Here is a 12,752-nt window from a genome sequence, read left to right as displayed (position 1 = left end):
AGGTGCTCTACTTCATCTTTCTTTCTTCAGTGTCACCTTTCAGAACAGGATTTGTTACTCAGAAAATGTCTGCTGGTGTGAAACTGCAAGTTGGACATATGTTCAAACACACTACCCAGTGGCATACTGTAGACAGAGAGCAAGAAATCTCCAGAGGATACAAAATTTTTCTTTAGAAATGCTAAGTTCTCTCTATTTGTGTACGAAAACTTGGAATGTCATTTGCAATCTAAATGTTGATTTTAAATTTTTAGGTGTTAGAGTACTTAACTAATCTGAATGAGGCTCAATCCCTTCATTTCTCTGCAGTTTAATATCCTTGACAATGTGGGATGATATCAACTTTCTGTCTCACAAATTCTTCCTTTAAAGACATATATTAAAGATTGATAAACTTTTTAAAAGGGTTGTGATAGGCCAAACAGGTACCACCATATGTGATATGCCTTGGTACATTGCAGGGAGAATGTCTTTTCTCCAAAGTGTTCACAACCCCACTGGTGGGATATGGTTGTGGAAGAAATTTTGATAAGTAAAGCAATCCTCCTTATTGCTTCTATAGTATCACTAAGGTTATTACATTTTTTTTTGTCCACAAGTTTTGTTAAGGAAAAAAGGAATAACTGGGATAAAATCTTTTTATATTTTCTTTCAGAATTAAGTACAGCACATTTTAATATCTGGATATTTGATAAAAATTTCAAAGCTAGGTGCAAAATTTTAAAGTACATTTGTATGTACCACACATTTTATGCAGAACATTTTTTATATATTTTACACTCTGTCCTGTAATTCCCATTAATGATAATGAAAGTTACAAACATAGTATGCATTATAAAGAGCATATGCCACAGAAATCTGACTTTTTAAATATTTGTGCTTTTACATTTTTAAATAAAATTCGTAAGTCATCAGACTATAGAAGCAATGAAGCAGTACAAACACAGGGAACAGACTAAGTAGTTAAATAAGGTTGCTACAGAAATATTAGTCTGTTTTTACTCTCATACTGTGAGTATAATGCACTGGAATTATGACTGTGACTATCTCCTCTACTTGCTTTTCTCATTTTCTATGGTCAACATTATATTGAAATTATTGTAAGGGCAAACACCGTTGTACAGTTACAAGTACTTTCAATAGGTAAAGTATACAGTATAAAATCTCTACTGTTACTAAGTAAATGTCATCTTTCCCCAAACCCACCAGCAAATATTGATCAAGAATCTCAAGCTTTTCAAAGAGCTCTGAAGTCAGAGTGAATTAGTTTATGCAGTTTCAGAACATTTATAGCTCCAGTTACAACATCACTATATGTTGCTAGGATAACTTAAGGATTTTTTTTTTTTATATAAATATATATATATATATATATATATATATATAATTTTCAAGAGTTTAGAAGATGTCTGCCTCACAGGCTGCATGATCAAGTTACTGTGAGGTAGTCCAAAGTTCTACATAGTGTTGTATAACTTACGAATATGTCATCATTGAAACGTGGGAAATAAGTTTGTGCTAGAGTGGAATGTGCTCTAGTGAAATATGGTTGTAACATTCACAGAAAGGTTGTCATATTCACAGAAAAGTATGAACAAAGGCAATTCACAAGTGTTGAAGAAGCTGACTGAGGTAATTTTTTGGCCACTCTCAATAATCTTTGAATAATTGTGAATGCATCTCTTGACAGCAAGAAACTGGAGATAATCCATAAAATAAATTGCTCAAGTGGAATGCCCCATGTCACATGTGTTTACCAAATTTTCTCTCTTGAATGAACTAAAAAAGAAAGCAATGGTATCAAAGCATCCATGTAACCAAACACACAAGTAGAGGAAATTGTTTTGTTACCTGCTACTAGGAGGAGTTCGCAGACTTTCTGTCTTTCCTATAGGTATACAAGTAGAATGAACTGGTGGCTAATTTGTGAGTTTGCTCTCTGGCCTTGGTGAATGCATTATTTTAGCCATTTTATTATAATATATCTAGAATTAAGGCCATATTTCCTTTGACCTGTATAGCCAGGCAAAGTCAGTAGCGCAACTGAATAAGCATAGCTTTCTTTCTTATTAATTGAAGAAATGAATGATAAGTGTCAAGTTTTTTTTTTTCTCCCCTCCCCTCCCCTCCCCTCCCCTTCCCTCCCCTCCCCTCCCTCCCCTCCCCTCCCCTCCCCTCCCCTCCCCTCCCCTCCCCTCCCCTCCCCTCCCCTCCCCTCCCCTCCCCTCCCCTCCCCTCCCCTCCCCTCCCCTCCCCTCCCCTCCCCTCGCCTCGCCTCGCCTCGCCTCCCTCCCCTCCCCTCCCCTCGCCTCCCCTCCCCTCGCCTCGCCTCCCCTCCCCTCCCCTCGCCTCGCCTCCCCTCGCCTCCCCTCGCCTCCCCTCCCCTCGCCTCCCCTCCCCTCGCCTCGCCTCCCTCCCCTCCCCTCGCCTCGCCTCCCCTCGCCTCCCCTCGCCTCCCCTCCCCTCGCCTCCCCTCCCCTCCCCTCCCCTCCTCTCCCCTCCCCTCGCCTCCCTCGCCTCGCCTCGCCTCGCCTCGCCTCGCCTCCCCTCCCTCCCCTCCCCTCGCCTCCCCTCCCCTCCCCTCCCCTCCCCTCCCCTCCCTCGCCTCCCCTCCCCTCCCCTCCCCTCCCCTCCCCTCCCCTCCCCTCCCCTCCCCTCCCCTCCCCTCCCCTCCCCTCCCCTCCCCTCCCCTCCCCTCCCCTCCTCCCCTCCCCTCCCCTCCCCTCCCCTCCCCTCCCCTCCCCTCCCCTCCCCTCCCCTCTCCCTTTCCCAATCTCTTTCTCTTTTCTCTCTCTTTTTCTCTCTCTTTCTCTCTCTCCTTCTCTCTCTTTCTCTTTCTCTTTCTCTTTCTCTCTTTCTCTTTCCTCTTTCTCTTTCTCTTTCTCTTTCTCTTTCTCTTTCTCTCTTTCTCTTTCTCTTTCTCTTTCTCTTTCTCTTTCTCTTTCTCTTTCTCTTTCTCTTTCTCTTTCTCTTTCTCTTCTCTTTCTTGTCTTTGTCTATAAGTAACAACGCAATTCTCGTTCAATTTCTCTGAATATCATAGGTTCATGTATCAGGAGGCAGTTCCCTGTTAGTAATTTTTAAACTTGACCCTGCAGTATATGCAGTTACATAGCAGGCATGAGTTCCTTCATGATTATTTCTCCAGCTTTTCACTCTTGCTGTCTTTGCTTTCTACATGTTTTTAGTCCTGATGAACAGATATGGACAAGAATGTCCCAGATTCCATTGTTGCAATCACAGTCTTTCAAGAAGCTTTTTCGTTTGTGGCTCAATAGCTGATTGGCCTATGTATCACCTTGTGCAGTGAGTCAAACTGCTGGAGATTCCTCCACTCATTTTTTACAATCAAAATGATTGCACTGCAAAAAAAAAAAAAAGATTGAGGGAATTGTCTAGTATTCCTCTCTTCACTTTACTGATCCAGCTGACAATCTGTGATAACAGAGGGTGAATATCAGGAGCACAGTGGAAGGGTTATAGGATCTATTAACACTCCACTCCGAGTTATTACCTTTCCACCTGATCTGTTGCAAATTGTAATGTACTTTACACTAATGGCAAAAATGGAGTTCTCGCTCTGCAGGTGCTGAGTGACTGAAGTTCAGCTTTGTCAGATTCCTAAAAGCTACCATTCTCTATATAAAAGTGGATATGCTCCCATACATCAAAGGTCTATCTAGTCAAGATGTCTCCAAGAGTGACCCAGAAAGAATGTTTTAGAAAAAGTATATGGACAGGGCAAGCATGGTACTTTACTGAGACTCTTCCAGCCTACACAACTTTGCTGAACCAGGAGTGTTGCTTTTCTTACTATTTTTTAGTGACCTTGGGTAGATTTTTCCTGCATTAATTTGGTTGTTTGCTGAACACGTTTCACTTTCACATTCATATTGTTCTTTAGCAAGAGACTTCAAAGCCTAATCATGAAGCTATGAAAAGATCTTTTTCTTGTGAAAATCTTCCTACTTTTTGCTTTGAATGTGCCACCTGCCATTTTATGCTGTCTAGATCTTGAAACATTAAACAATCATTCCTTGTTTCCCCTATGTACAACTGTTGTGATTTTATAGACTTCTACTATGACCTTCCCCCCCCCCCCACACACACACTTTTTTTTTTAACCCTATCCTTCTGTGTCATGTTTTCCTAGCCCATGAACAGACTCTACGACAGAATGCCTCAGATCAACAAGACATCTGCTTGTCAAACTTCTTTTCTCAGGTACCATCTAAACTCCATAGTTAGAGACAACCAGGGTATTCCCTGGAGCACCACTAAGTGCTTCATCATAACTTGTAGGTTGAGATCCGTATCAAGTTGTAAGATGATGTTCTGATATATCCTGCCATCTTTAGAAAAGAAAAAAGTCTTTTAGAGATCAGATCTAAAACTGTGAAAATTATAGTGCTTTGCTGAAAGACACTGAAACTATCAGAGTTCACTGGGGCAGGGAGGGTCTCAACAATTTTAACTAATGATTGTAGTGGTTGCCATAAAAGGTGCTGAAATAACTGAGAGCAAAAACTTAGACTGATAGAGAAAAATTGCCCAGTGGTATCATCATCATTGTCAGTGCTCCTGGGATAATAGCCAGGATGTAGGTAAGAATTTCTGACAAAACCTTGGGGATATATTCTGTCCAGAGGGCATTCATTCATAATGCAAAAGGTTTTTGAGAAGGAAAAAAAATATTCTGGAAGCAGTGAGCAACACGAAACTTTATGAATCCTCATATCTGTTGCAATTTGAGAATGTGGACAGAGCCAGCCAATACGAGGAACATATTTTCTGTAATGAAGAAAATGTATGTGGGGAACTGTGCCATATTTAATATTTCAAAGTTGTCAAGGTTTTTTTCTGACTACCATGAGGTTCAGAAGCCAAGAAAGAACTTGGTTTCGTTAAACAGAAGGATTTTAGAGATGTATTTGTCTGACAAAAAATGTGGTCTTCTCTTAGACTTAGATATTTTAGACTATCTGATAGTATCTCAACAGAGATGAAGGCCTCACTGTGTGAGGAAATTTGCAAAATGTATCGTGGAAGGAAGCATCAGCTATGAATTGCTTACAGTTTAAATAGAAATGATGGACAGACAGAGGAATAAAAAATGAGAAAAATCAAGCAATAAAATCAACTTCACATAATTGTCAGGTTCAGTAGGTATCTACTTAGAAACACTGCCAGAATCTACATTGCCTTATTCTAAGTTATTGTAATAGCTTACCAAACCAAAACAACAACAGAAAACAAGCAACCAACCAACCAACCAACCAAACAAACAAAATCTCCCTCCAATAATAACATAGACAGTTGGTGATTAGTGAAAGCATCTTAATTCAATGAATAAAAGTAACTTTTTGAGTAAGCATTGCTGAGCTGTAGGAAGTCTGGTGTTCTGAATGTATTCCCAAGAGCACCCGACACGATGAAAAAATCAATGCTCAAAATACTTGTGTGTGATGTGATTCTTGGTGAATGAAGGCAAAAATCACTGTTTTGTTTTTTCTGTCTGGGAACTTAGAATCTTCTTAGGCTCAAACTGAAGATTTGCACCTGGTACTTAAGAAATGATTGTTTCTGAGAAGATATTTCTGCATATGTCTGGGATACTCAAGTGGGAAACTTTTGGCATTAAGAGACATCAAAAGCAGGAGAGTGTACTGTATGTATAAATTCAGATTAAAAAAGGGTTGAAAAATGCTTTGTTGTATCTATCAGACCAGTGAAGGACACACCATTTCAGGCTTTGGCTCCTCAGAGACAAGGGTAAAACAATTCATGATTGATATCTTGTCAAAATAGTAACCATATCAGGATAGTTTAGGTCAATGAGGAATATTATCTTTTTACTAAGACTTGGATGACAAAATAAAAACACATGTGCAACTAATCCAGAACAGGTATGAAAATTCAATATCATTTCTGTTAAATGAGCTAGAATAAATAAAGCAATATTAAAGCAATCTTTATGTTTATGCATAGACAGTTTTGTCCTGGTTTCAGTTAGAACAGAATTAATTTTCTTCCTAGTAGCTGGTGGAATGCTGTGTTTTGGCTTAGGATGAGAAGAGTGCTGATAACACCCCGATGTTTTAATTGTTGCAGAGCAGTGCTTATACCAAGCCAAGGACATCTCAGCCTTTTGCTCTGTCCTGCCAACAGGCAGGCTGGGGGTGCAGTAAGAGCTGGGAGGGGACAGACCCAGGACAGGTGACCCAAACTAGCCAAAGGGGTATTCCATACCATCTGACGTCATGCTAAACAATATATAGGGGTGGCTAGCCGGGGGGAGGGGGCCGGACTGCTCGGGGTTAGGCTGGGCATCGGTCAGCGGGTGGTGAGCAATTGCATTGTGCATCACTTGTTTGTACATATTTTTATTACTTTCCTATTATCACCATTGTATTATTATTATTATTATTATTATTATTATTGTTATTGTTATTGTTATTGTTATTGTTATTATTATTTTCCTGTCTTATTAAACTGTCTTTATCTCAACTCACGGGCTTCACTTTCCATTTCTCTGCCCCGTCCCAGAGAGGGAGGGGGGAGGGTGAGTGAACGGCTGCGTGGTGTTTAGCTGCCGGCCGGGTTAAACCATGACACAGTTTGTATCAATTTTGGCCTAAAATTATAGTGATGATCATGTCCAATATAAAGTGTGGTAGCATATGTGGTGTTTTTACCCTACTATGCAGCTGTACTCTACCACAATCACTCTCTCACTTCCACTCCTCAAAGGAAAAGGGGGAGAAAATACAATGGAAGTGCTCAAGGGTTGAGATAAAGACAGGGAGATCACTCAACAATAATAATCATGGGCAAAATAAAGTCAGCATAGGGAGATTAATGTAATTTTTTCCTATCCCTAGTAGACTAGAACAGTGAGAAACTAAAAGTGAACTAAAAACACCTTCTCCCCCATCCTACACAGTTCTGCTCCCCCCCAGCAATGCAGGGGAACAGGGAATGGGGGCTGTGGTCAGTCTATAACACTTCATCTCCACGGCTCCTTCACAGTCACTTTCTGACCCTGCTCCACATGGGGTCCCTCCCACAGGATGCCTTCCTTCCCAAACTGAGCCTGTGGGGGCTGCCCACAGGCAGCAGCTCCTCAAGAACTGCTTCCACATGGCTCCGTACCACAGGGTCCATCCCCCAGGAGCAAACTGCTCCAGCACAGGTTCCCCATGGGTGGCAGCTCCCCCCACACCCCCTGTGCCTGCATGGGCTCCTCTCCATGCTCTGGCCTGGGGCCTGCTTCTGCAGGGGCTCTCCATGGGCCGCAGCCTCCTCCAAGCCACATCCACCTGCTCCAATGGGGGCTCCTCCACAGGCTGCAGCATGGAGATCTGCTCCATGTGGGACCCATGGGCTGCAGGGGGACAGCCTGCTCTACCAGGGTCCTCTCCGCAGGCTGCAGGTGAACTTCTGCTGCGTGCCTGGAGCACCTCCTGCCCTCCTGCTGCACTGACCTGGGGGACTGTAGGGCTGCTTCTCACTCGTCTCTCTACCAGATGCTGTGGTGCAGTAGTTTTTCACTTCTTAAACCTGCTCTCCCAGAGGCCCACCCAGTGTCTTTCTGTGGTTCGGCTCTGGCCAGCAGTGGGTCCCTTTTTGAGCTGGCTGGAGCTGGCTCTGATCTGACATGGGGCAGCTGCTGGGCTCTGCTCACAGAGGCTCCCCCCTGCAGCCCTTCTGCTACCAAAACCTTGCCACGTAAACCTCATACAGGATCTTAGCACATCTTCCCCCCCACCCCCCCATCCCCCACCCCCGACCCCAATGACTATGAAAAGTCTGAGTTGAAATATATCACTGCTTTATGTCATATACTTATGGCTCACAGAATTTATGTACCCTAAATCCAGATTAACTATCTCATGGAATTATGGTATTAATTGAGTTGCCTAATGAGGTTGGTATCTAAGGTCCTCCAAGATGCTCTAAGGTATTTAAAACTGCTACTTGTGCCTTGCAGATATGTACAGTCAGAGCTGGCATGTGACTGTCGTGAATGGGAGCTGGAAGCCAAGAAAGATATGTCAGGACATCTGAAATGTCACCGGGCACCTGCATCTCAGCAACTGGACATTTAGACTTGGAGACAGCACTTATAATTCTGTGATACTGGACACAGATAAAGGCCTGTTGAGAGCACAACTGAAGCTGAACTGAGAGCCAACGCTAGTAAATGCCCTGTGGTGTACTGTTCAATATTCTATTTTAAAGCTTTCAGCAATAATACTGTGTTGACTGAAAGAAGGTTTTTATTCTGTACTTGTAAAAATGATAATGATAATGAAAGCATGTATGGTGTCAAGTTTTAATAAAATAATTTCAAATAAGTACACTAAAATAGTTATGTACTAGCAGTGAATTAGTACACTGGTGGTTGTACAGTTCACTACATCTGCTTTACATACAGTTTGGGGAAAAAGTGTGAATTTGGACTAATTTTTTGTCTAATTTCCTGGACCATACTTCTGGTATGAGGCTGTACAAACAACCAGCCATTTCTTTCACCTTTGCATCTACTGTATAGTTCGAGCAGTATTTGCTGTGTATTTTGTAGATACGTAGACTAGAGTTTCCAGTTAAGTTTCCTCCAATAATTTTTTTTTTTTTTTTCCCCAACAAAACCACTCTTCAAATAAAAGCCCAAACAGTAAGAGCACTTGTGGGATTTGAGTAAAATTCGAATGTAATGTATCTGTAAATATGTCAGAAGCCTACCATCCAGTGAATCTCCAAAGACATACTGCAAAATACATTTTTTAAAAAACTTTTCTCCCTTTTTTTTTTTTTTCCAAAGTAATTTTCTTTTGTTGTGGAATAAGAATACTAAATTACCAGAGGTTAGAAAAAATAAGCTCCCATTATATGTCACATCTTATCTTCTCTCCCAGAATCTCATCGTTAGTGTTGGTCAATAGGGGATGCTAAAGAAACAGGATAGGAATGTAGAAATATTCCACAAATATTCTTCAATCTGTATGTAATTTAAGGGTTTCCTGGGCCATTAGCTGTATCCAGGTCATTGTTTTTAATAGCTATTGATACTGTCCTGCGTGAATTTAAACCCTTGGACTCCAAAACAGCCTGTAGCTATAAGTTCCACAATTTCATATATTTCATATATGAAATAGTATTTATATTTGTTCTATTCAAACTGCTCTTAGTATCTCTGTGTGATCCTTGTTCCTTTATTGTAACAGTGAATAAACATTGTCTAGTCACTTCAGTTGTGCTGTATATGTTCTTGTAGATCTCTGTACAGTTGCCTGCTTAGTTTTTCCTAAATCAGATCTATGTGTGGTAAATTGGTACTTCTGGCTAAGCAGGTAAGCAGACTTTTCCTTCTTTACATATTAAGACTTGGATTTGTCACGAGGAGAAGACATTCTGTAAAACCCTGAGCTCCTCAATATCTCAAATATGGGAGAAACCACAGGGTTCAGGGCTTTTGCCATCGTTTCCATCGTATGAAGTCCGTAAGAAGATGCTTTTGAAGATTATGTACAAAGGAAGCAGGTAAGTGAACCCTGGGAACAACAGGATCCTCTCAATTTGCAGTGTATGGTCTATCCATAGAGCCACACAGTTTCATAACATGAACTGTTGGTCTAGACTAGCTCCTAAAAATTAACATAAGGTTACAATAACACACTAGTGGCACAATAAGAACACAGTCGAGTTCTATAATGTGCTATGTTTTTAATTAAAACAACTTCCAACAACAAAAATTCACATCAACTATTCATTGGACTGAAACATTAAAATAAACCTAGCAAAGAGTTCCTAAAACCTATGTAAAGTCTGTCACTTTCAGTCTCCATCCAATCCTGAAAGATACTATTTTTCTCCTATTTTCTTCTAGAAATATAGTTGTCTGCTTCTAAGAAATCTCTCTCTTTTTTTTTTTTTTTTTTTAATTTTATTTATATTTTTAAAAAATATTTTATTGTCTTATTGCACTGATTTCCTTTATGATGTTGAACTCCCCATCTGACATTCTGTCCATTCATATTGTTTTTCCCACATGGCTAATACTTCAAGGGAATCCATATTAGAAAAACTTTACTGTATACATATGAAGTACAATTTATGTGTAAAAATGTAAAGTGTATTTCTTTCTGAAAAGTAGAATATATGAGGTTTGTCTTGTTTTATCCCAATAGTATTTAGTATTTAGTTAGTATGGTTGTATTTGTAGTATTTGTTAGTATGGTTGTTGCTAAAATATTATGGTAAGACTACTAAAAAGACAAAACTTGAGACAATAATCCCCTAATTTAGAGATATAATTCATCTGGAACAGATTGGTCATCAAGCAGGACAGGCCTTGTGCTCCTTGCTGGACTTTCTATGTATTTCATAGTCAAATGTCACTGCAGAAAAATAGAAGCAAGGCTGGCACCATAAATTTAGGCCTGCTGCTATTGACTTGCTAACCTTCTGCTGCAAGCAGAAGATGAGGCTTTGGAGTCTTGGCTAAATGGATGCAAAATATTTTAAAACAGCCATGTGGCACATAGAAAATGACAGTTCTCTTTGCATAAAATAAAAATAAGAGGTTTACCTAAAGCTTGAAATGGGGAAGATGTTCTCCTAAAAAAACACACACAAAACAACACAATATAACAGTATGAAAGTAGGTGCAGTTAATCAAGTATGTAATATGAGGCCAATATTCCATAGTCAGGCAGCAATATGTATTTACAGTGTTTACTTCGTGATGATGGTGTAGAATAAGTAAAAAAAAGACCAGACAGTCAATGCTGTTTCTGAAATTTAACTGAACACAGATTTATTTCTGTTTTAGAGTTGAACGCCTGAAACTCATTTTATTCTAAGTGGCATTTGTTGTTATCACTAGACAAATCAGATTTGATTTTCTTGTTACAAATACAAACTTATCTCTCTCAGAGGGTTGTCTGTAAATTAAAGAACGAAGATATGTTTAAAGCTCTTGGGCCAAACTGGAGGAATTTTAAATAGGCAAACACAAACTACCTTGTGAATCTTCCATGTTTTTTTTTTTTTATGCTTTCACCATTTTCAGGTAAGTGCTTCAACTTGTCACTGTTCATTCTGTAAACTAGTGTGTTGGGTCTGTCTGAGCTGGAGTCACCTTTTCCCTGCAGCAGCCCACACAGTGCTGTGCTCTGCACTCATACTCATACCTGGAACAGCACTGATATTACTCAAGTGTTGTGTCTATTGCTGCGTAGTGCTGGGACAGCATCAAGACTCCTTCCAAGCCCCCAAGAGCCAGCAGGCTGGGGGTGGGCAAGTGATGGGGAGGGGACATTGCCAGGGCAGCTGACCTAAACCAACCAAAGGGATATTCCATAACACCTGATGTCACACTCAGCAATAAAAGGAGGGGCTCTTGTGGGGGAGGGGGCTGTTCCTCCTGAACAACCACTATGCGTTTTGAGGCCCTGCTTCCCAGGACATGGCCGAACATCGCTCGTTGATGGGAAGTAGAGAATAATTTTTTCCCTCTCTCTGTGCTTCTGGGCGGACTTATTCTTTTGTTTCTTTTTTTTTCTTTTTTTTTTTTTTTTTCTCCCCATTCCTTTTTCCTTTAATTAAATCTTTCTCATCTCAAACCTCGAGTTCTCTATGTTGTATTTTCTCCCCCTTCCTCTTTGAGGAGAGGGGGAGTGAGAGAGCGGTTGTGGTGGAGCTCGGCTGCCCACCTGAGTAAAACCACCACAACTAGAGAATAATATTCCACTTAGTAGTTTAGAGAAAAAATAATCATATATAACTAGCTAAGAGAGATTTTACTAACTTATTCAGTATGTCATGTATAATGTTCTTAAAATGAATTGCCAACACAAACTTTTCCTATTAAAATAAACCTCTGGGAACTTAGGTTATTGAACCTTCCTATATTATGATCAGGAAATCTACAAGTTTACACAGTTTAACTCTGAGTTCATTTAATTTCCAATGTATCTCTAGGAAAGAGTTTCTTCCAATTATCTAAAAGACAAAAATGGCAAATAAAGTACTGAGGGAGATGTTTCACTGAGAAGGGGTTGGCTTTGAATCATCTCTGCACTTCATTATCCTCCAATCAAGCAATCAAATTTCTTCACCTCTGGAATTCACATTCTGCTGATTATCATTTATGTACTTTAATTGGTTACACTGTAATTTCTGGCTAGACCCTTATGAACAAAAGGACTGTTACTGATGGCTCATTCACAGATTTAGTCTCCTTTTTGTAGTTGGCTAACAGATTCCCTCCAGATTTCTCTATCATCACCTACACAGCTCTCCCACTGGCTATAAAATACTGCAGCAGCTTGTAGGTAATTGATCAGACAAGTGAACTGTAAAATATTCATTTTCTACTTCAACAGCTAGATAAATCTCTTGGGAAGTGGATGAAAATATTGCTTATGCACATCAGGGTCGGTATAGTAATAGCAAGGTTGCTGATAAGCAGGGGTCTGCTACAGAGTTAATGCTTAATTCTGTTCCATGCCAGAGATGGGAAAGCATGCAGTCTCCCTTTGCCTGCAGCTAGGAGTCTCATTATGTACTGAACCTGAGGCATCAACACCAATGCACCAGTCATGGTGCTTCAGGAACTTCCTGTTTTGATTAATCAGGTTCATCTCAATGAAACACGCCAAAGAACAAATTAACACTTAGTTACTGTAACCAACACGCTAAATACCAGAATATCAACACACAGGAAAGCAAGAGTGAAAAGGTAATGA

At 40.4% G+C, this 12,752-nt stretch overlaps 1 long non-coding RNA gene across 1 annotated transcript; it reads left to right on the top strand.

Moving 5' to 3' along the window:
• The first annotated feature begins 6,309 nt into the window (after positions 1–6,309).
• Positions 6,310–8,360, top strand: LOC311431527. The gene is made up of 2 exons (XR_014689508.1): positions 6,310–6,373; positions 8,001–8,360. It is a non-coding gene; the product is annotated as an uncharacterized lncRNA (long non-coding RNA).
• Positions 8,361–12,752: the final 4,392 nt, after the last annotated feature.

The sequence above is a fragment of the Aythya ferina genome (genome assembly GCF_964211825.1).
Source record: "Aythya ferina genome assembly, chromosome: 2".
Lineage (NCBI taxonomy): Eukaryota > Metazoa > Chordata > Aves > Anseriformes > Anatidae > Aythya > Aythya ferina.
Note: the sequence above shows the minus strand (reverse complement) of the source record. Positions and strands in the feature narration are given on the sequence as shown.